At 37.2% G+C, this 22,304-nt stretch overlaps 2 pseudogenes; both read right to left on the bottom strand.

Moving 5' to 3' along the window:
• Positions 1-224: 224 nt before the first annotated feature.
• LOC137730487 (uncharacterized) lies at positions 225-1,297 on the bottom strand (annotated as a pseudogene).
• A 103-nt stretch (positions 1,298-1,400) lies between these two features.
• Positions 1,401-3,052, bottom strand: LOC137730486 (protein ANTAGONIST OF LIKE HETEROCHROMATIN PROTEIN 1-like; annotated as a pseudogene).
• Between the last annotated feature and the right edge of the window lie 19,252 nt (positions 3,053-22,304).

Below are 22,304 nucleotides of genomic sequence, written 5' to 3' on the forward strand. Positions count from 1 at the left end.
CATCAAATACTTATATCAACGTAACTTGATCCAAGGATTTCTTAGTCCGACAAATACATCATTCACTAAATTTTCATCCAGGATATTTTACAAAATGCCAGTTAACTATAGTATAGCATTCCAAAGTAGATCTCCATACTTTACAAAATCCTAGTTAACATTAGCCAAAATACGTCATAGTGCAAAACTAAGTTAGAAGCCATAACCTAAGATTATACGATTAATAAAATACATCCATGTCTAAGGGCACCACATAATATACTCATCCGCTTGCTTTGTCGCTTAAAAGCCTTTGGACGAACACTTTCTTGAGTCCCGAATTGATTGCCCTGAACACTCCCACATTTTGTGGTTTTTCCAAAATAAGAGTCAATGCATCAATTTGATCCATAGGAGAAAGACCCATTGCTTCAAGTTCGTTAGCTATGTCAGTATGATTTGCAGTACCTTGAACTAAAGCTTCGGTTACCATTTGCATCCTCTTCCCACTTTCAACATAAAATTCTTTCAGTCCACTAATAATTGCCTCGGTTCCATCACTTGAATTTCCCATAGCTCTTTTCCTCTTTCTTTGGCTATTTTCAAATGGGGTGCTTTGTTGGCTTTGTTGGTTCATTGAAGATACAACATTTTCACCTCCAATATCACTTGCACCAACCTGATCATGACTTTGTTCCTCCATCATTTCAGCAGGGGTTTCGGCTACATTACTCGTTGCGCGATCTTTTCCAAATATATATGCAAATCTATCGTACAGTGGAAAAGGTTTGCTTCTCCATCCATCAGCTTCTTTATTTTTCTAAGATTATATGAACATAGCAAAACTAAAATTTAGCATGCATAACAAATATAGCAGCAAGAATATAACTAATGTATAAATAAAATAGGATATGAACCTGCACATAAGAAAGCGTCAACTTCAACGCACTTTTTGACATCATTCCATGCAAATCCACTTGTGTTTATCATGTCAAGGACCAAACTATATGTTTTTTTTCCATTTCTTCAACTTTGACTCAATATGTGGAGTTGCCTTTATATTTGAATTAGGACATAAAACATTGACAGCTTTCGCTATTTCAATCAAAGTACCTTGTTTGAAAGCACCTGTGTCACATCGTTGCTTCCGAGCAACAAAATCCTCAAGAACGGATAGTAATACTTCTTCCTCAAATGCTTCCCATTTACGCCTTCTTCCTTTTGGCTCTTGAGAAGCATTCAAATTATTGTGGTTATCCATACCTAAACAAAAAATATTTGAATGTACTAAAATACAATACAAAGAATCAATTTGCATAATATCCAATCAATTTGCATAATATCCAATCATTTTAATAATATCCAACATATGCATGATAAAAAGGAAAACTAAAATAAAATCTTATCATTAACACATATAGCTAGTTCGATTGCTGGTTCCTAATTGCTCTCCACTCATTATACATTTCCTGAGCCATGGCATTCCTCTTTGCAGTCCACTAGTCAGATGTTTCAACACTACCAACATATTCACCTTCTTCTGTATTTTGTCCATCTTCTATTATTGGCACATTCTCCATTGGATCTACAGATATCTCTTGCCTAATAAGATTGTGTAGTAGGCAACAAGCGGTAATTATTCGACCTTGTGTCCTTATCGGACAGAAAGATGGACTCCTTAGTATCCCCCACCTTCCTTTTAGCAAGCCAAAACAACGTTCAATTACATTCCTTGCCTTAGAATGCTTCATGTTAAAATATTCTTCCTTATTAGAAGGTGTTCGTCCGTCCCATTCAGATAAATGATAAGGTATTCCTCTATAGGGTGCAAGGAATCCTTCACCATTTGTATAACCACCATCTACAAGGTAATAATAACCTAATAAAAAAAAAGACCTTATATTAGTATTTTGTAGTTCACAAACAAAACTAGACCTAACTTACAAAGTTGAGACTAACTAATAATCTTATCCGTTGGTACCTTAAAACCATTAGGCCTAGTAATTGCATCATGTAGCACTCTAGAGTCTGATGCGGAACCCTCCCACCCCGGAAACACATATATGAACTGCATATCTCCTGAACACACACCTAATACATTAGTTGCGACTCGACCCTTTCTATTTCGGTATCTTGGTTTGTCAATTTCAGGTACATGCACATCAATGTGTGTTCCATCTAATGCTCCCAAGCAATTCTAAAAACCAAAAAAAATAAGCTTTTGTTAATTTATACAAAGGGAATGAAGAGTTAAAGCTTAGGGAAAATGAAAATAATTATCAACATACCTTAAAACATCGCCACCTAGGATCTGTAGAATCAATAGGCACAGGTTGAAGGACTTTTAGTAGGATACCTTGTAATCGCAAAATTCCTTGCAATACACTATTGAAATACCTACTTATAGTCTCTCTCCGACCTATAAAATCTACCACCAACACTACGATTCTTAGTATGATCTGCTAGTATTTGTAAAGTCATACACACCTGCTCCTCTACAGAGACCAAACCATCCGTTTTTACCCTCCCATCTTGACGAAGTAAGTCACATAATATGCCAAAAGTCCTTCTATCCATTCTCAATTCGTTGACACATTCAACATCAGTATTCCCTATTATACCATTCAGATAACACAAACTAATCTCTCGTCTAACAAGTGAACGGTTAGTCAAGGTGCGTCGTTCAACATGTCTCTGTTTTGCCCTTAGCATCAGCAGCACAAGAATCGTACAAATGCAAATCGTCTCTAAATGAGACATCTCTAACAATAAGATCAATAAAAGCTTCCTTCGATCCATATCTATCCAAACAAAAAAAAAAAAAAAGGAAAAAAATATTAAGGACATTATGCTACTGCACGCTTTCCATCTGGCACAAAGAACAAACCAAATAATATAATCCAACTATGCTATATCAGCTGATAAAACAACATTACCGCAAATATCAAAAGCAAACTGAAACAAGTACAAAATTTCTAGGTATACTTATACCTAGAAAAACAGAAATCATGGAAAAATAGGTAGGGAAATGACAAGTTGCACTTGAACTAATCAATCGTGCAGTGTTTTAGTTTAAAATATAACTCGGGGTGTAGAGAAGAGGGTTTTAAAAAATATGTACGAAAAATCTGAATGAGAGGTTCAAACAAAACATGTCAAACAAATCTGAATGAGAGCTGTCAGATAATATGAAGCAGAAGATTTGAGCAGAATATCAAGCTATCGGTGGAAGCCCAGATAAGCCTTTGCAGTCTAACTATTTTCTAAATATCATAGTTGTGATTGGTGTTTTGGCAATTTTGTCGTCTTTATTCGGAAATTGAGCATTGATTTTCTGTTTTTCTGTTTTTTATAAATGAGAATTACATTGCTATTATCGATTTTATATTACATATTCATCCATGATTCGTACAATATCAGTACTTGCACACATTCTTTCTTTCACATCGGAGTAAGTTAAGCTTTTGAGAACAGCATGTCATTGAAAACTCATGTTCAGGTAACGTTGCAAGGTGATGTCCAAACCAGGTTGAACTAAAATTTGTGGTCAGGAGCTGTATCTTTGTCCATTTGTTTTCACCTATGAGGAAATGTATCTGATATTTTGAACATTTCTGAATCTATCAGTGGCTATGATTTATGCATTGTTGGAAGAGATGTTTCTCTTAGTCTAGTTGTGCAACTTCCTTTACTGATATTTGGAAAATGTCTTGAGTTTGAATCTTCATCCCTAGTTTAAAATGGACCAAATTCTTTATCGAGAGGACCTGTCCAGAATTAGAAATAAAAATATTGAAGCAATCTGAGCTCCAACCATAGGAGAGTGTATAGCTTATTCCTATTTGAGCCACAGGGTTACAAAAGGCCCATTGTCATTCAGTCTATGTACATTTTCAAGGTATTACATTACATCTTCTCTCGTGTATAACGCTTAGTTCTGCAGCTTTTATAAGGTTTATATTGATGAAGACTTGAGGAAGGATCAGTAACTAAAAAATATAGCAGATTCTAAATCTTTGATTAAAAAAAGTGAAGGTTCATTTCCTCGACCTACAAAAGCTTTTATATACTCCGACCATGGTTATGAAAATTCAATAACAGATTGAACACAAAAGGATGATAAAGTGAAACACTACCCCATTTTCTCAGCTCAACTCTCAACTGCCAAACCCAGTTTCATGTTTCATCTCACTTACATCTGCTTTTGCAGCAGCAAACTCCTAAAATAGGATTTAATCCAAATAAAACATATTAGTAGTTGTTAGAGTCTGTTAAGACTGTTAGCTATAACTTAAGACATAAGAAAGCTCGTGAGAGCTATATAAAGCTTATTGTATCTATGTGTAATTCATTCAGATGAGTCTGTGAAATCCAGAGTCTGCGAAATGCAGAGCTCTTATCAAGAATCCAATGAGTCTGCGAAATCCAAATTATGGAAGATTGAACACAAGGACCCCTTTCACGTCTATTGAAAAATGATTGTTTTTAGAAAGTTGCTAACTTGTACAGTTTTACTAGATGATTGGTCGATTTACTCATACAACAATTTATCATATTCACTAAACAAATTAATATAGGAGTACTTGTAAGTTGTATACACGAGTTACCTAGCAAAGGCAATTTTATAACAACAAAGTTGATCCTTAAGCCACTTTGATTTCTTAAGCCGATAACCATTTACCAAAAGTAACATAATTTGCATTCAACAGATGAACATTCATATGGAAATCCAAAATTAAAGCGAACAAATCAAAGCATTATAACTACCAAAACACAAAAGCCAATGTACTTTCGAATCCTAACAACATCAGATTGAACACAAAAGGATGATAAAGTGAAACACTACACCATTTTCTCAGCTCAATTCTCAACTGCCAAACCCAGTTTCATGTTTCATCTCACTTACATCTGCTTTTGCAGCAGCAAACTCCTAAAATAGGATTTAATCCAAATAAAACCCACATATGATTTCTTAAGCCGATAACCATTTACCAAAAGTAACATAATTTGCATTCAACAGATGAACATTCATATGGAAATCCAAAATTAAAGCGAACAAATCAAAGCATTATAACTACCAAAACACAAAAGCCAATGTACTTCCGAATCCTAACAACATCATAATCAACATACCCAACATGCTAAGTAGGCTACTTCTACCAAGGTTGCAGATTGACAGTGAATTTTAGTGAAGTTCAGATGCTCTAATCAATCTCAATTTGACCTAAAAATCAAAACCCTAATTTGTTCAAGTGCAGAGGTCTAGGATTCAAAATTTCTCAAACCCAAAACAACAAAATCAAATAAAGCTCAGTAATATCACGATCTGCAAAACAAATGACGAAATAAATCGAAGATTCGAAGTTTACCAGACAACTCGGAGCAGATGAGGGTGAGCATATGCAGATGAGGGAAGACGTAGAGATGAGGGTGAGGAAGACGATGATGAGCGAGGGCAAGACGACGATGAGGGAAGACGACGATGAGCGAGGGCAAGGAGGACGAGCAGGAAGTCACCCTCGCGAGGGCAAGGAGGAAGAGCAGGAAGTCACCCTTCGAGCTAATTGCACCTAATCTCATTAAACCAAATCCTGCAGCAGACCAAACAAGGGACTATAGTCCAGTCCAGTCCAGTCCTCCTTAATCCTATCAAACAAACGGGCCCTTAAGGGCTACCACCATCATCTTTGAATATTCATTTAAGGATTTATGATTGATTTTTGTACAAAACGAATTAAAACCATTATTGTTAGCTCATTGTGAGGCGTAGTCGACTTCCCCACCTTTTTTTTTTTTTTTTTTTAAGGGAGAGGAAGGTGAAGGAGCCCGTTCGAGGTTCAGAGCCCAAAATTTTGGACTGGATTCCAACACCTCAGCTCGATATTCAGGGCCGATTTTTGTGGGCTGAAATCCAGTACCTCATTGTCTCTGGTAGCCCTTATCCTATCCCCCTCCGGGCACAAGCTACTAGGGGTTTGCAGTTTGGCCCTCCCCAATGAGTTTCTTTATAGGTGTGAGGGGTCAAAACCCCTCACCCTATGGTTCTGGCCCTCTTTACCACTAGACCAAACTCCTTGGGTCAGTCCCCTACTCCCTTAAATGTTGATAATATCGTTTGTTAAATAAATAAATTTAAAAAAAAAAAAAGACTTAAAGGGAATCTTTGGGTCCCTTGCCTCCAATAAGAGAGTTCTTATAGTAGAATTCCTAAATTTCAAGTTTTTATGACTTTATGTGATAATTTGATTAGACGCAAATTTTTGTTTATGTTAACCCTTTTTAATTAGTTAAAAGCATTAAAATCTTTGAAAGCTTTGTTGCGGCTCAAAATGTCATGCAAGGCCCAAGAGGACTAAAGGCTCAAATGTTCTATAATGTACATGCAGTTTCATGCTAAATCTTCTTTATATCATACACGAAGTAATGTTTTATTCAATTATCATGCATGCCAAACAAATTCTTTAAGCCCAACACTTACCAAGCTCTCATGGACCTAAGACATGTGGAAGGTTAACAAGGCCCATGGAAAGCTTTTTGATATTGGAGATATTGGCTTACTTAGGAGTACCAAAGTCCAAGCCCAACTTAGGGTGATCCCATGCTAAGTAAGCAAATGAGATATTTTTCTGCATGTTATTTTAGCCGTGTAATGTCATTAGCATAACTCCACAACAACTTATCTTCCCAAAGTATTTCACCATTTCCCCAACCAAATTCCACCATTTCCCTGCACCAAAACCTGTCTCCTCGCGAATCAATCCTTACACCTGCACCTTTCTAGCTAAATGGAAAAGTAAGCATAAAATGCACTCTTGGCTTTCACCATTAAAGAAATATTCGTAATGATTTCCTGCCAAAGTGTTTTTAGCATCTTTTGACCTTTATATCCCTTTATTTGCTAGATATAAGCTATTTCCAACACCCCATTTTGTCCACTGGATATAAGGCAACTTCTATTGTTCATTTTATCTACTAGGGATAAGTTGGTTCGGGCATAACCATCACCTATTATAAATTGGAAGCCCATATTAGAGAGAGGAGAGAAAACCAGTTCAATTATATGCAGGAGAAACACAACACGCTCAGCTGCATGTAAAGATGAAGAACATATTCCCCCAACTGCTGGAAATCTCTCTTGGTTGCTGCAAGCTTTCTATACTAGCCATAAGCCTAGCCTCAAGTTCTCAATTCTCATTCCTCTAATGGAACTCTTATTCCTGTTGCAGAAACCCCTTCTTGACTACTGCAAGTCTTCCATTAAGCTATAGATTCCAACTCTAAGATTTTTCCTTTCACCACTCATCTTCGTCTAATGAAACTCTTACAAATCCTTCTCCTAAATCACATCTTAACTACACCAAAACGATCATGCCATGTCATTTGCTAAACTTGTGGGTCTTTAGCTCCCACACCTTAAGCTCTCATGCTAAGCCTTCCATGAGTGCCTAGAAATCCCAATATTTGTTAGTTTAAAAAATACTCCTCAAAGTCGCCGGAACCAGCAAGGGAAACACTATGTCAGCACTCAAGAAAATGCTTTGGTAACACCTAGAGAAATACTCTGTCCACGCCCAAGGAAACTTTTAATCAGCACCCAAGGGAAACCCTTCATCAGCGCTTAGGGAAACACTCCATTAGCGTCGAGGGAAGCATCTCATTAGCACTGGAAGCATTTTAGCGCTAGAAGCACTCAATGTAACACCGAACTAAGCACTTGGAACTACTAGAAGAAGAACAAAGAATTCCTTATTATTTGCTTTTCCTTCGGGATGCTTTGTGTCTAGTCGTCGCTAACTCAAAAATGGGGGATGTGAAGGCTTTGGCTCGTCTCTTTGTAACACAAGCCCGTCAAAGGCCTTCAACATGAAAACCCCCAACATATATGGCAACTTCAATGGGGACTAGGCCATTACTCTTGCAATGGCTCCTTGCCTTCACAAACTTGTGATGCACAAGCTGCTTAGGAAACTAAAGATAAGAACTTCCTCTCTTTAGTTTGATTTTCGTCGTTTCCTGATAAAAATAATTATACACAAACATTGCTTATTATTTTTCCTCTTTGTTGTAGTAGAAACTCATTCTCAGGAAAAACAAAATTTACTTGAAAGCCCTCGTGGGCTTAGGAAAAACAAATATGCTTTGTATTGATGTGATGGAAAGCTCCATTCCAGTGACAAACTGCAAGATCCAACAACTTGGGGGCTCCCTGCCTTCACAGACTTTTGATGCACAAGATGCTAGATAGGAGCATATTTAGGCGACTTAGTTAGCTTGTTTTCTTACATTTATGTTGTTAATTCATAGTTATTTTAGTATTTTAAGCTATTTTCGTGTGTTTATAGGTTCATATGGCTAAGGAAGCAAAAAGGTGCATTTTGGAGCCTTTTGGAGCAAAATTGGGCTTGGAATGGATAGCATATGCTTGGAGCAAAAGGAATGGACGAAATTGAAGACTTAAAGATGTTGGGATTCCTAATCTAAGAAGGATTCCTAATCAAAGAAGGATTCCTAATCTAAGAAGGATTCCTAGTCAAAGAAGGTTTCCTACTTGAAGTAGGAAAGTTAAGCCAAGGTTTCCTATTTTTGTTTGACCTTTCCTAATCCTAAATATCCCTATGTTCCAGCAACTTTGAAGGTATCTTATGCATTTTAGGACACAAACCAAAGATTCCTTGCACTATCCTAGTCTATGCCGCACCTTTCTTACCCTTTTCTTCCAAAATATGCCATATATCTTCTTTCCCTTTTATTCTAGTCAATGTCGCAACTTTCCTTTCCTTTTCCATTGGGATTCTGATTTGTTACCCTTTTTCCTTGAGGATTTGGAGCTAAAAACCTTCCCAAATTAATTACTTATTGCCTTAACCTTTCTTCCTCTATATATACATAATCTGCCGCACTTATGAGGGAATTCTAGACATCCATACAGATCCATACGAATTATTCCTCATTCTCCCCATTCATTCAGCGATCATCCACCCTCTACCACCATCCAACCTATCCATCCATCACCATAATTCATACCCAAGCACCCTTGTGCCGCAACAAAGAAGGAGAAAGAAGAGAGGAGAAACTTTGGACGTTTTGGCCATTCAAGCTTGGATTGTTGGAGCGTTTCTAGGTGTATTCAATCTTTGTTTTCAATGTTGAATTTATATTCTCTTTGTTTTGTTGAAAACATGAGGAGCTAAACTTGATTTAGCTAGGGGAGACTTTGAAACCATGATTATATTTGCAATATGAATTGATTAATTTCAGTTGTGATTTCATAAATTGTGAATGCAATTTACTTAACCGTTTGATGGATGACTTATTCTTGTTTGTTGATTAAGGGTGCACACTTAATTTGCATGCTTGAATTTGGTGCTAGAATATAAGGGAGTTTCACATAATTGTTACAAACTTATATTCACATGTAGTTAAGGTTGTTTTCACAATCATGTTAAGTAAATTCCTAGCATGAGTATCATGATGTCATAGTTACAAGTGCTTTGTCAATGCTTATGATTTTCATAGAACGTAATGATTTTTAATTGTATTTCTATTATGATGTCATGTAGGGAACTTTTGAAGAATGCTTTGGGTTGTCGTATGATGTCATCCAATCCAATAACTAAAGGAGAATTTGAGGGTTAATTAGTGATGTCACGGTTAATCTGGGGTGTTGAGGTTCATGGTTTATCGAAAAAGCAACTGGAAATCAATTTGCATTCGAATGTATCATGTGTGGAGAAGGATCCTCTAGCTATCTAATCATCCATAGTTTTTCCTAAATTCGTCCAAATCTCATTTAAGTCTTTTAGTTACTTGTTTTTACATTAATTTCGTCCAAAACCCAATCCCCTTTGTTTAGTTGTGTCAAATCTGTCCTAATTAGTGTTTTTGAGTGTTTTGGGTCAAAACTAATTCTATTTTCGTCCAAATTGAGTCCTAGAGTCTAGTTTGAGTCTTTTTCATTGTTTTGTGTTGTTTTGAGTCTTTTAAGTTTGTTCTGAGTCATATAACTTTAGTTAAGAGTCTTTTGAGTTTGTTTAAGTGTTTTGAAGCATATTTTTGTATCTTTGAGTCAGTTTTCATTAGATTAGCAATCCCTCCTAATCCCCGGCCTAGAACGATCCCTACTTATATCTATACTAAATTGTCAAAAAGAGGGTTTAATTTGTGTGCTATTATATATCACATCAATGCCAAAAGAGTTGAAGGATAAGATTTTTGTCTCAAATTTTATTTTGCCTATATTTTCTTTCCAACAACTATGCATAAGACCAACTCCAATGGTGGGCTAAAAGCCAAATTACCCCTCAAAATTTCCCCCCAAACGCACTCCAACCCAAGGGGAAATTTTGAGCTAAATGCTAAATGCTAAACCAATGCCAAATTTCCCCTGAAATTTAGCCTAGAAATCGGGGTGGACTCTACCCAATATTTATCGGAATTTAAATTTTTTTAGATTAAAATGTTCATAAAATTAATTTACGATAGTCTACATATTTATTTTTTAAAAAAAAATTGATTTAACAAAAAAATAGCCTAAATTCATTCTTTAATAATCCCGAGCTAAAATTTTAGGGTAGAATGGTTGGAGTAGAAAAGCTATTTTTGAGCTAAAAAATTTGACTTTTAGCCCAACCATTGGAGATGGTCTAAAGGTTACTTATCCTTTTCTATGGGCTTATGCTTTAGATGTCTATCCTAAAGCGAAACAAATTATTATTATTTTTTTAAATTAATGAGGATAATAAAGGATTAGGCGAGTCAAACTACTCTTAAGACTTGGTCATCGAACTACAAAAGTAGTCTTACTTTTTAACACGCATAGAGCGGTAAAAAAGAACCAAGACTCAAGATTTGGCCATCAGCTACAAAAGTAGGCTACTTCCTTCCCACTCAGAGCTATTTGAAATGGCTAACTTCTTGATAGAATCCTATGTCCCCCATCCCGAAATTTTATTTAAAGAAAAAAAAAAAACAAAGGGATACAAGTGGGGGAATGAAGCCAAGACCCGCAAATAAACCCAAACAAAATAAAAATAAAAAATCAATGATAATGAAAAACAGAACGAAAAAAGAAATGTTACGGGCATGAGCGGTTTAAGCAAAATTTAGAACTGTAGAACCACCAATAATAAGCACTTCGAGCAGCACCAAAAGAAGCTAACGCATTGGCAACTTGGTTACCCTCTCGATGAATATGTGTACAAATAAAACTCATATGACGAATGCGCCAAAACAAATATTCCAATCAACCAAAATAAAACCAAGGGATTGAAGTAAGGGCCTTGAAAAAATGCAAGACCAAATAGGAATCAGTTTCAATCCAAATATGTTTCCAATCCTGAACCCAAGCTACACAAACTGCCTGAATGAAAGCTAAAATTTTTGCCGCCACTTAACTAGAAAACTCTGTATTCGAGGCAAAAGCACCAAACACATGTGCGTCCAAATTTTGAAAATTTCCACCAAGACCGGCATGACCATTCGCATAAGAACCATCAATATTAGCTTTAATCCAACTAGATTATGAAAGGCGCCTAACCATTGAAATGAAAGAAGAAGCGGTGGGAGAAAACGAAGAAATACCTAATAATAAATAAATAGGCAACACACCAGAAGATGAGCTGCTACAAGGGAAACACACAAAAGCCTTTTTTAGAAACCGAGTAATAAGCCAGCACTTGGAATAATCTAAGGGGGTTGGTTTTTCTTTTTATCTAATTTGATTACGGAGAGACCAAATTCCCTAAATAAAAGTGCAAGCCACAATAAAAGAAAGTTTGCAAGAAGAGCTAGAAAAAACTTGTTTAATAGACTCCACCACTACCGAAGAATGACGGAAGATAGCCACTAACCTGTGTCATAAAAATATAGACCAAGGGCATTCCAAAATAAAGATGCTTAAGAGATTCAGAAGTCGAATTGCACATTGGACAACATGAAAGCATCATAATACCCATGTGCTAAGAAAAGAATCAGTGAGGAGCCAGCCATGTGAGACTTTCCAAACAAAAGACTATTCCGAGGTTGAATTCGTTGAGACCAAATTACCATTCCCCAAGGGACCTGAGAGTCAAAATTAAGCAAATGAGAGTATGACTTTTCGCTGATAAGAGACCAGAAGAAGAGCCTAACCAACATAAAGAGTTTGTAAAGGGAGATGAGTAGCACAAACTGAAGTAGCCACCTCCGGAAAAACATTAGAAAGAATGACAAGTAAATCCCAATGAGAACCCCTAATAAAATCGCTAATAGGAGCATTAATAGTATAAGCTAGTATAAAAAAAAATAAATTAAAGGCCTATTCAACCAAGTATTTGAAGAAAAAGAAATTTGAGAGCCATCTCTAATAACCCATGTTTGAGTTCGATGGGATAATGGGGAGAACGTTCTTAAAACCAAGCCAAACAGAAGAATTTTTTTTGTCAAGGGAACTAAACCCCGGTGCATGAAACGAGCACACATAAAAACTGCCTTCAATGAAGATGAAGCAAGCATATCCTAACAACGTTTCAAAAGATGAGAACGAATCAGAATTGACTACTCTTTCAATCCTAAACTCCCAAGGTTTTTTGGATGACAACTTACCTGCCAAGAAACAAGAGGAACACCATGAGAGTTGGGATCACTTGACCAAAAAAAATTCGTCACCCAACGTTGAAACTTATTCAGTAGGAGGTGCGACCAAGCATAAATCTGAAAAGTAAGAATGAGAAGACTTTGAATGACAGAAGTGACCAACTCTAAACGCCATGCTTAAGGAAGCATAAGACCCTTACAAGCTAAAAGTTTTCACTTAAATTTATCTGCAATTTCTTGAAAATAAATGCGCAATGGATGACCTTGAAAAAAACGGAACCCTTAAATATTTAAAAGGAAAAGAACCCAAACCAATTCCAAGTAGAGTAGCAATAGATCTTTGTCTCAGTAAAGCAAATTTTCCAAAGAAAACTAGGGACTTTGATTTATTAACCAGTTGGCCAAAGTTAAACACGTATTCAACAACAAAACGCATAAGATGCTGTAGATTGCCAAGAGTACCTTGCATGAAGGTCATACTATCATCCGCAAAAAGAATGTGAGAGGGGGAAGGGAGATTTTTTTGGGCACGTATAATAACCAATTGACTAGAAGAGATTAATGAAGATAAACAGCGACTAAGAAAAAACCCGAAACTTGGCCATTGATCAAAATAGAAAGGTGCGTAGAGCGAAGAAGCTCCTCAATCTAATTAATGAAAACATGAGAAAAACGAAAAGTTATCAGAACCTGCAGCAAAAAATCCCAATCTAAGGTGTCAAAAGCTTTCCGAATGTCTAACTTTATGGCCACATTTTCCCTTACACACTTCTTATCAAGAATATTCATGCATTCAGAAGTAAGAATAGTTGCATCAGAGATGGAACGACCTTGAAGAAAAGCATGTTGCTGAGGTGAGACAATCCTTGAAGCAATTGGCCCCAATCTGTCAGTAAGAATACAAGTAATAATTTTGTAAACAAAATTAGCCAATGCAATAGGATGAAGCTATGAAACCGAATCCACACCTTGAACTTTTAGAATAAAGAACACCAAATAAGAATTGAAATAAAGAGGAATTTTTCAATCAACAAAGAAATTTTGGATTGCTTGAACCACATATGGACCAATAGTACTCCAACAAAAAAGCAACCACTAAACCAATCTAGCCCAGAGGAACTAGAACAATCCATATTTTTGACTACAGGATACACCTCTTTGGGAGTAGGTACCCTAAGCAAAGAAATATTATCCTCGGCCTTAACCAAAGAAGGAATCACTCTTTCAACAATCCTAGTGTTCACATTTTCATCAACTGAATATAATAAATTCTTATAGTGTAAATTCTTATAGTGCGACACAATGTGATCTTGAATAGCCTCTCGATCTTCCAAGCATTGGGGACCATCTTGAGTTGAAACTAAAGACCAATGAAGTTTTTTGAATTTTACCATTGGAAGAAATTTTTTTGAATTTTTATCCCGCCAACGACAACCAGCGAACTCGAGACCTATCTTTCAGAAAAATTTCTTGTAACCTCAAAGCCTCATGGACTGCACTTTGAGCTAAAGATTCCCTAGCAAAACGATCATTAGATGGACTAAGATAAGAAATTTCCTCTTGAACCAAATCCAAATTGCTCAATGAGTTATTCATGAAGGAGTTGACATCACCAAAAGAAGACCAATTCCATGTCCGAAGTTTAGCTTTAAGAGCAAGCAGCTTGGCAGAAAGAGTAAACATAGGACAACCATGAAAATGGAAACTACCCCAAGCATCCGAAACCATAGGAAAAAACTCAGAGCTTTCTAACCACATCTTTTGAAAATGAAAGGGAACTATGGGCACCACTGATAGTTTGTTGAAAGATAAAAGTAAAAGGCAATGATCTGAAGACAATCGAGACATGGTGTTGAACTCAGAACTGGCCTAAGAATCCATCCACCAAGATATGGTGCTACACTCAGCGAAACGAATTTCGTGACAAGTCTTTTTAGTGGTTTTGGAACTCATGGAACTTAGATGCCAGAAAACTCTAAAGAAAATTCATAGACTTAGTTGCATATCCAACAACTTGGGGGCTCCATGCCTGTAAAGAAAAAAAAAAGATTCATCATGGTCTGTTTACTTTTTCATAGCAAGATCCGAGGACATCATCATCCTCGTTTCCTATGTCATTTTTGTTCACATGCTTCGAGTTTCATTATAAGACATCGACACCACCATGCCACTGCCCATGCTGGGTGTTTCTTGCACCATCGCTGGAGTCTAGGCCAGCAATACTAGAGCCTCTGCCTACTACTTTCCACCATCCAAGTTAGATGAGCAAGATATGATTTTCTCTCATCTCATCTAAGATTAATTAATTACCTTGCCATTCTATTTTAAACTTTTTATGTTTACCTATAAGTTGTTACCTTGTTATGGAACACTACACAAACATATTGGTTTTCCTCCCGGAAAACACGAGGTACTTTAATGACTCTACTCATTGCTCGTTGGAACAATCATAGGAAATATTCCTAATTCTAATTCAAGAAATCTATGATGACATGCTTAGATGATATTGTACTAGGTAAAGCTAACTTTTTGTTCCATATGTTCATTAATTTGTCATATATATGCTTGCACATATTTATGCATGTTCGACATGGAAAGCCTAACTTGCAAAGTATCGTGATCTCCATTTGCTCACATAATTTTATTAATGCAATTCTAGGTACATTACTTAGTACTTAAAGTTTTTGATGCTCATGCTAGCATTAACTACTCTTTATAAGCAAGCACCGCTAAAATCACCGAACCAAATTGAGTATGAGGATAGGCAAAACCTTGCTAATGGCCACTACTAGTGCATACATTTCATGCCAGAAGGAATCCTCAAACAACTTATTATGATTGTGGAAATGCCAGAGACATGGGGGCTAACTTTTATATGCCTTCATGTACTAGCCTACAAGCAAAATGCCATGCTAACCTACTATCAATCATCAAAGCCAAGCAAGTTGTGTTAATTTATCACAATTAAGCACATAGGCGTTGGAAGGAAACCCACGACTGAAGTTAGAGGATGGTTCACTCACCGACAATTCAGTTGTGAGTCCTGTGGTGATACATAATGATGCTTCAAATGTACCAAATACTGTAAAACTCAATGGATCGAACTACCCTCTTTGGTCCAAAGTATTAGAGATGCATATCATTGGGCATGGTAAGAAAGGGTTCGTGACAGAGAGTATCAAGGAACTCAAGGAAGAGAGTGCTTAATGTGAAGTTTAGGAAACAAGGAATGCAATTGTGAAATGATAGTTGATTAATTCCATGGATCCTACCATCATGGGTTTTTTCATCCATCTTAGCACTGCTAAAGAAGTAATGGAAGAATGTATTAGGATGGCTTTAATATCTCTTAGATTTATGAGTTAAAGGTAAAATTGTTTCGATTCTGTTTGGAAGGACGTTCTATTGGTGTGTACTATGCCGATCTCAAGGCGGTGTGGCAAGAATTGGATCAAAGAAGACCTATTAAGATGGAGTGTGCTCTTAACCTAAAGACGCTTCGAGAGGAAATACAATTAGACCGAGTTTATACCTTCTTGGCGGGTCTTGATGATGTGTTTAATAAGGTACGTAGTGATATTTGGAGAACTCAACCTCTACCATCTGTCACGGATGTGTTTTCTGCTATTAGGTGTGAAGCCCAACATCATGCTACCATGATGGGAAGAAACAATCTCAGCAGCCAAGTAGGAGCCTTCACACCAACAATGGCCAAGGTGTCTTGGCTACTCCCTGCTAACCGACCATATGTCTCATCTTCATCAACACTTTCTCGTCCTTTTACTCGGGAGAATAAAGATGATTTAAAGTGTACTTTATGTGGACAGACCTGTCATACTGAGGATACATGTTTCCAAAAACATGGAATTCCCAAATGGTTCCCTAAATTGAAGAAAAAATGCTAGAGAGCGAGCTGCTATTAGAGCAAGTGGAAGCCATGCATCCATTGTTACAGCCGAACATAGTACCAAAGAAGTTGTGCCTACTCCTGGAGATCTGGGTCAAAGTTTGGTGACTAGAACCACTCTTAGTGACTCACCATCCAATACAAGTAGTATGGGCGTGTCCTTTTAGCCTTTGACGTGGAAAATCATATAGGTTGGATTTTGGACTCTGGTGCAACCGATCATATGACCTTTGATAAAAGTTTGTTTATGTCTATGACAATGACACCTTGGAAATGTATAGGCATTGCAAACGGCACTATGGCACCGGTTTTGGGGGTCGGTACCGTGGACCTCATGTCGGCTCTCTCTTCTCATCACTGCTTACTTGTTCCATCGTTATCTCACAATTTGTTATCTATTCCTCAAGTTACTGAGCAATTAGATTGTGTTGTACTTATGTATCCACTTTTTTGTTTACTTCAGGATATTCAGACCAAGGAGATAAGTGGGCGTGGCACTAAGAGATAGAGGTTATATTATGTGGATGATGTCGTTCCTAGTAGAGCTAATGCAGTTCGAGCATCCTATACCAATAATTTACAAGAAGAGTGGTTGTTGCATCGGTGGTTAGGATATGCTTCGTTTGGGTTTTAAGGCGTACGTTGCCTAGTTTATTTCATGAAATAAAAGAATCAGACTTACATTGTGAAGTATGTATTCTCGCGAAGAGTCATTGTGCTTCATTTTCTCCTAGTATGAATAAAAGATTGTTTCCGTTTGATCTTGTGCACTTTGATGTTTGGGGTTCATCCCCAGTTAGTATTTCTTTCGAAATTAAATGGTTTGTTACTTTTGTTGATGATTGCACCCGTATGACTTAGACATATGTGATGAAGAATAAGAGGGAAGTTAGTATGGTGTTTTGGTCATTCTCTCAGATGGTTTCAACGCAATAATCCTCTGTGATTAAAGTTCTCCACTTTGATAATGGAGGTGAATATATTGGTTCTGAATTCTCTGCTTTTCTTCGGGATCTAGGGATTCTACATGAAACTACATGTCCTAATATTCCGTAACAAAATGGGATTGTAGGATACAATAATCCATCTTGGAGAGATTGCAGGAGATGATTGTAATAGCATAGAATTAGTTTCAGTTTACCTAGAATAGCATCACAATTCTTGTATGAATTCGTACCTCTGTACAGCTTCAGTTACGTAATACAAAATATGTTCACATAACAATTTTATATGGCATCAGAGCACCGATCTTGGTGACTCTAGAAGCCCATTCCACTTCCGCCACAAACGTAACCCAAATTCTTTCCATTAAACACAACCAACATGAGCGACGAAAAACTAACAGAGGTGATGCCACACGCATCTGATCCTCTTATCTTACACCATTAAGACTCACCAAGTCTTGTTTTAGTCTCACAGCTTCTTAACGGACACAACTATGGACAGTGGAGTCGCTTTATGCGTATTGCTCTTAGCGCCAAGAACAAACTTGGGTTTATTGATGGATCAATCAAGAGCCCTACAATCACTGATGCTAAGTATTCAATTTGGCGGAGATGCAACGACATGGTCTTGTCATGGATTTGGCAGTCCGTGCAAGGCAACATCGCTCACAGTATACTCCACTGCAAATCCGCATCAGTAGCATGGAAGGATCTTGAAGATCGATTCTCGCAAGGAAACGATTCAAGGATCTATCAAATTCGAAAAGAAATTGTCGAACACCGACAAGGACAACTATCCGTTTAAGATTATTTCACAAAGTTTGAAGGCTCTTTGGGATGAATTGGCATCATACCATGAGCCAATTACTTGTGAATGCGAGGGAACCAAGATACGTGCAGAAAGGGAGGAAAAAGAGAAGGTCATGCAATTTTTAATGGGGTTGAACAAGAGTTACTCAACCATACGAGGCTCCATTTTGATGATGAGTCCACTCCCAGATACACGACGAGTCTATGGGTTGGTTCTACAACACAAACGCCAAATAGATGTGGCAAATCATTGTGAACCTACTGCCTATGCAATGCAAATAAGTCGTTCGACAACATGAAAAGGAGGCTCTGGTGCTAGCAACTCCAATTCACGCAAGATATTCAAATGCAGCTATTGTGACGGAGGACATCCGGTAGAACATTGCTTTTCCTTATTGGATTTCCCGAAGGTCACAAATGGCATAGGAAGAATATGCAGCCCAGGAATAAACGTACAAATCCAACATCCAACAATGTTGAAGCGCTTTAGTCACAAGCCACTAACCTTGACACAACCAAGGCATCAACCTCCAACAACCCAACGTTCACAGCCGAGGAGTACAATAAACTCATGGCTTTACTTTGCAATAAGAACGGTAAAGATTAGCCACTCACACATGCAACAGGTATATATACACCCACCTGCAATATTGCACAACATAATCCACATTCAACATTATATTAGATTGTGGATAATGGGGCAACGGATCACATTTCTCATCTATCACCCAACCATAATAAAACTAAAACACAACATGATTTTGTTGGTTTACCAAATGGAGGACAAGCTGCAATTGAAAGCATTGGGTCTATTAAATTGTCACCAGAGATATCTCTTGATGAAGTTTTACATGTGCCAAAATTTTGTGTGAACTTGTTGTCTGTGAGTAAATTAACCCAGGCATTGAGATGTATCGTGATATTTTATCCGATTTTTTGAGTTGTGTAGGACATGGATACGAAAAGGACGATTGGCCTGGGCAAGCATTTTAATGGACTCTACTACCTCACACCAAGCCCAAACCCTCACCTAGCTAATCATGTTAACTGCACCTTAGGACTTTGGCATCAACGTCTTGGACACCCATCATCAGCCCCTCTTCACTCTTTATGCCAGACCATCCCAGAAATCATATTTGATTCTAAGCATGTTTGTGATAAATAATAGCACTCAAATTAAACCCTCTTATTGACAATTGTAGTAAAGATGTAAGTAGGGATCGTTTTAGGCCGGGGATTAGGAGGGATTGTTAATCTAATAAAAATTGACTCAAGAATACAAAACTAGTCTTGAAAACACTTAAATAGACTCAAAGACTCTTAACTAAACTTATATGACTCAAAACAAACTAAAGAAACTCAAAACAACACAAAACAATCAAATAGACTCAAACTAAACTCTAGGACTTAATTTGGACGAAAATAGAATTGGTTTTGACTCAAAACGCTTAAAAACACAAATTGGACATATTATAGCTATTTAGACACAACAAAGTAAAGGGGATTGGGTTTTTGGACGAATTTAAAGTAAAACAAGTAACGTAAAGACTCAAACAAAGTTTGGATGAATTTGGGTATATGGATGGCTGATTAGCTAGCCAGAGGATTCTTTTCCACACATGATACATTTGGACACAAATTGATTTCCAGTTGCTTTCTCAATAAACCATGAACCTCAACACCCCAGATTAACCGTGACATCACTAATTAACCCTCATATTCTCCTTTAATTATTGGATTGGATGACATCATTCGACAACCCAAAGCATTCTTCAAAAGTTCCCTACATGACATCATAATAGAGATACAATCAAAGATCATTATGTTCTATGAAAATCATAAGCATTGATAAAGCATTCGTAACTATGACATCATGATACTCATGCCAGGAATTTAACTTAACATGATTGTGATAAACAGCCTTTACTACTTGTGAATATAAGTTTGTAACGATTATGTGAAACTCACTTATATTCTAGCATCAAATTCAAGCATGCAAACTAAGTAGGCCTCCTTAATCAACATACAAGAATAAGTTCTTAATCAAACGGTTAAGTAAATTGCATTCACAATTTATGAAATCACAACTGGAATTAATCAATTCATATCACAAATATAATCATGGTTTCAAAGCCTCCCCCAGATAAAATGGGTTTAGCCCTTCATGTTCACAACAAAACAAAGAAAACTTGAATTAGACATTGAAAACAAAAGATAGATTACACCTAAAAATGTTCCAACAATCCAACTTGAATGCAAAAACGTCCAAGGCTTCTTCTCCTCTCCTTCTTCCTTGCTAGGCTAAGGCACAAAGGTTTAAGGGTGTGAAAAGTGGTTTTTAGTGTATTAGGATCAAGGATAGATGTATGACAGGAAGGTATGATGAAAGAAAGAGTGCGGAATGGTGTATGGATGGTGATGAAAGTTACGGATTAAGGTGTAGAAGATGAATGATGGCTGGTTATGTATATGAATGAATAGGGTTATCTATGGGTGCGGCAAAGGGTTATATAATTGAGGGAAAGGATCTTAACTTTTATTAAATGGTTTAGGAAAGAATTAGACCCCAAATCCACAAGGAAAAGGAGAATTAAAGTTAGAATAAAAGGGGAAAAGGGAATGTGTTTTGCGGCAGCATCCAAAGGGAAGGGAAAGGGAACTTCCTTGCACGACAAGGAAAGGGAAAGGATAAGGTGAGTGTGGCAATGGCTAGAATGGTGCAATGAAGGTTTAGTTTGTGTCCTAGAATGCGTAAGAGACCTTCAATGTTGCTGGAACTTAGGGATATTTAGGATTAGGAAAGGTCGACCCAAAATAGGAAACCTTGGCTTAACTTTCCTACTTCAAGTAGGAAACCTTCCTTGATTAAGAATCCTTCTTTGGTTAGGAATCCTAACATCTTTAAGTCTTCAATTTCGTCCATTCCTTTTGCTCCAAGCATATGCTATCCATTCCAAGCTCAATTTTGCTCCAAAAGGCTCCAAAATGCACCTTCTTGCTACTTTAGCCATATGGACCTACAAACACACGAAAATAGCTCAAAATACTAAAATAACTATGAACTAACAACATAAATGTAAGAAAACAAGCTAACTAAATTGCCTAAATATGCTTCTATCACATGTTTGTGATGTTTGTCCTTTAGCAAAGCAAACTCACTTATCTTTTGTTTCAAGTTCAATAAAATCGGTTGCACCTTTTGATTTGATCCATTGTGATATTTGGGGACCACACAAAATCCATACACTCCGGAGCACATTATTTCCTTACTATTGTAGATGATTTTACTTGCTTCACTTGGGTTCATCTCATGTGCTTTAAATCTGATACATAAGCCTGGCTGAAATCATTTTTTTCTTGGGTCAAAACACAATTTAATCGTGAAATTAAAGCTCTACATGCTAACAATGGGGGTGAATTTGTATCAATGCGTACGTTTTTAGACACTCATGGCACCATTTCCCAACATACTTTTGCTCACACTCCTCAACAAAACAGGGTGGTTAAGCGCAAACATCAGCATCGTTTGAATGTTAGTTGTGCATTACGTTTTGAAGCCAATTTACCTTTAAAGTTTTGGGGGGAAAGTATCCATACCGCTTGTTATCTCATAAATCGCCTTCCTACACCCTTACTTTCACATAAATCTCCCTATGAACTCTTGCACGGCACATCACCCGAATATTCCCAGCTCCGGGTTTTTGGGTGTTTATGTTATGCCACCAATCTTACTCCCTCACACAAGTTTGACGCACATGCATGTCGCTGTTTTTTTCTAGGATATCCCCTTGGCCAAAAAGGGCTATCGAGTTTATAACCTTGATAGCAAGAAAATCTTCACATCTCGTGACGTTGTTTTTCACCAGCACATTTTTCCTCTTGCTACCTCACCACCAGAAAATCAACTAGATTTCCCCGTCTTACCCATTCCTCATGATGACACAAATTTCATTTTAGTCTAAGCCCAAACACATACACCATCAAATCTAAGCCTATCTACTAACCCCACCAATTCAACCTCTACCACAAACACAAATCCCTTACCACTCGCACCAGACACCTCGTCCCCACCCCCAAAACCTGCTTCTCCC

The sequence above is a fragment of the Pyrus communis genome, chromosome 4, assembly GCF_963583255.1.
Source record: "Pyrus communis chromosome 4, drPyrComm1.1, whole genome shotgun sequence".
NCBI classification, from domain to species: domain Eukaryota; kingdom Viridiplantae; phylum Streptophyta; class Magnoliopsida; order Rosales; family Rosaceae; genus Pyrus; species Pyrus communis.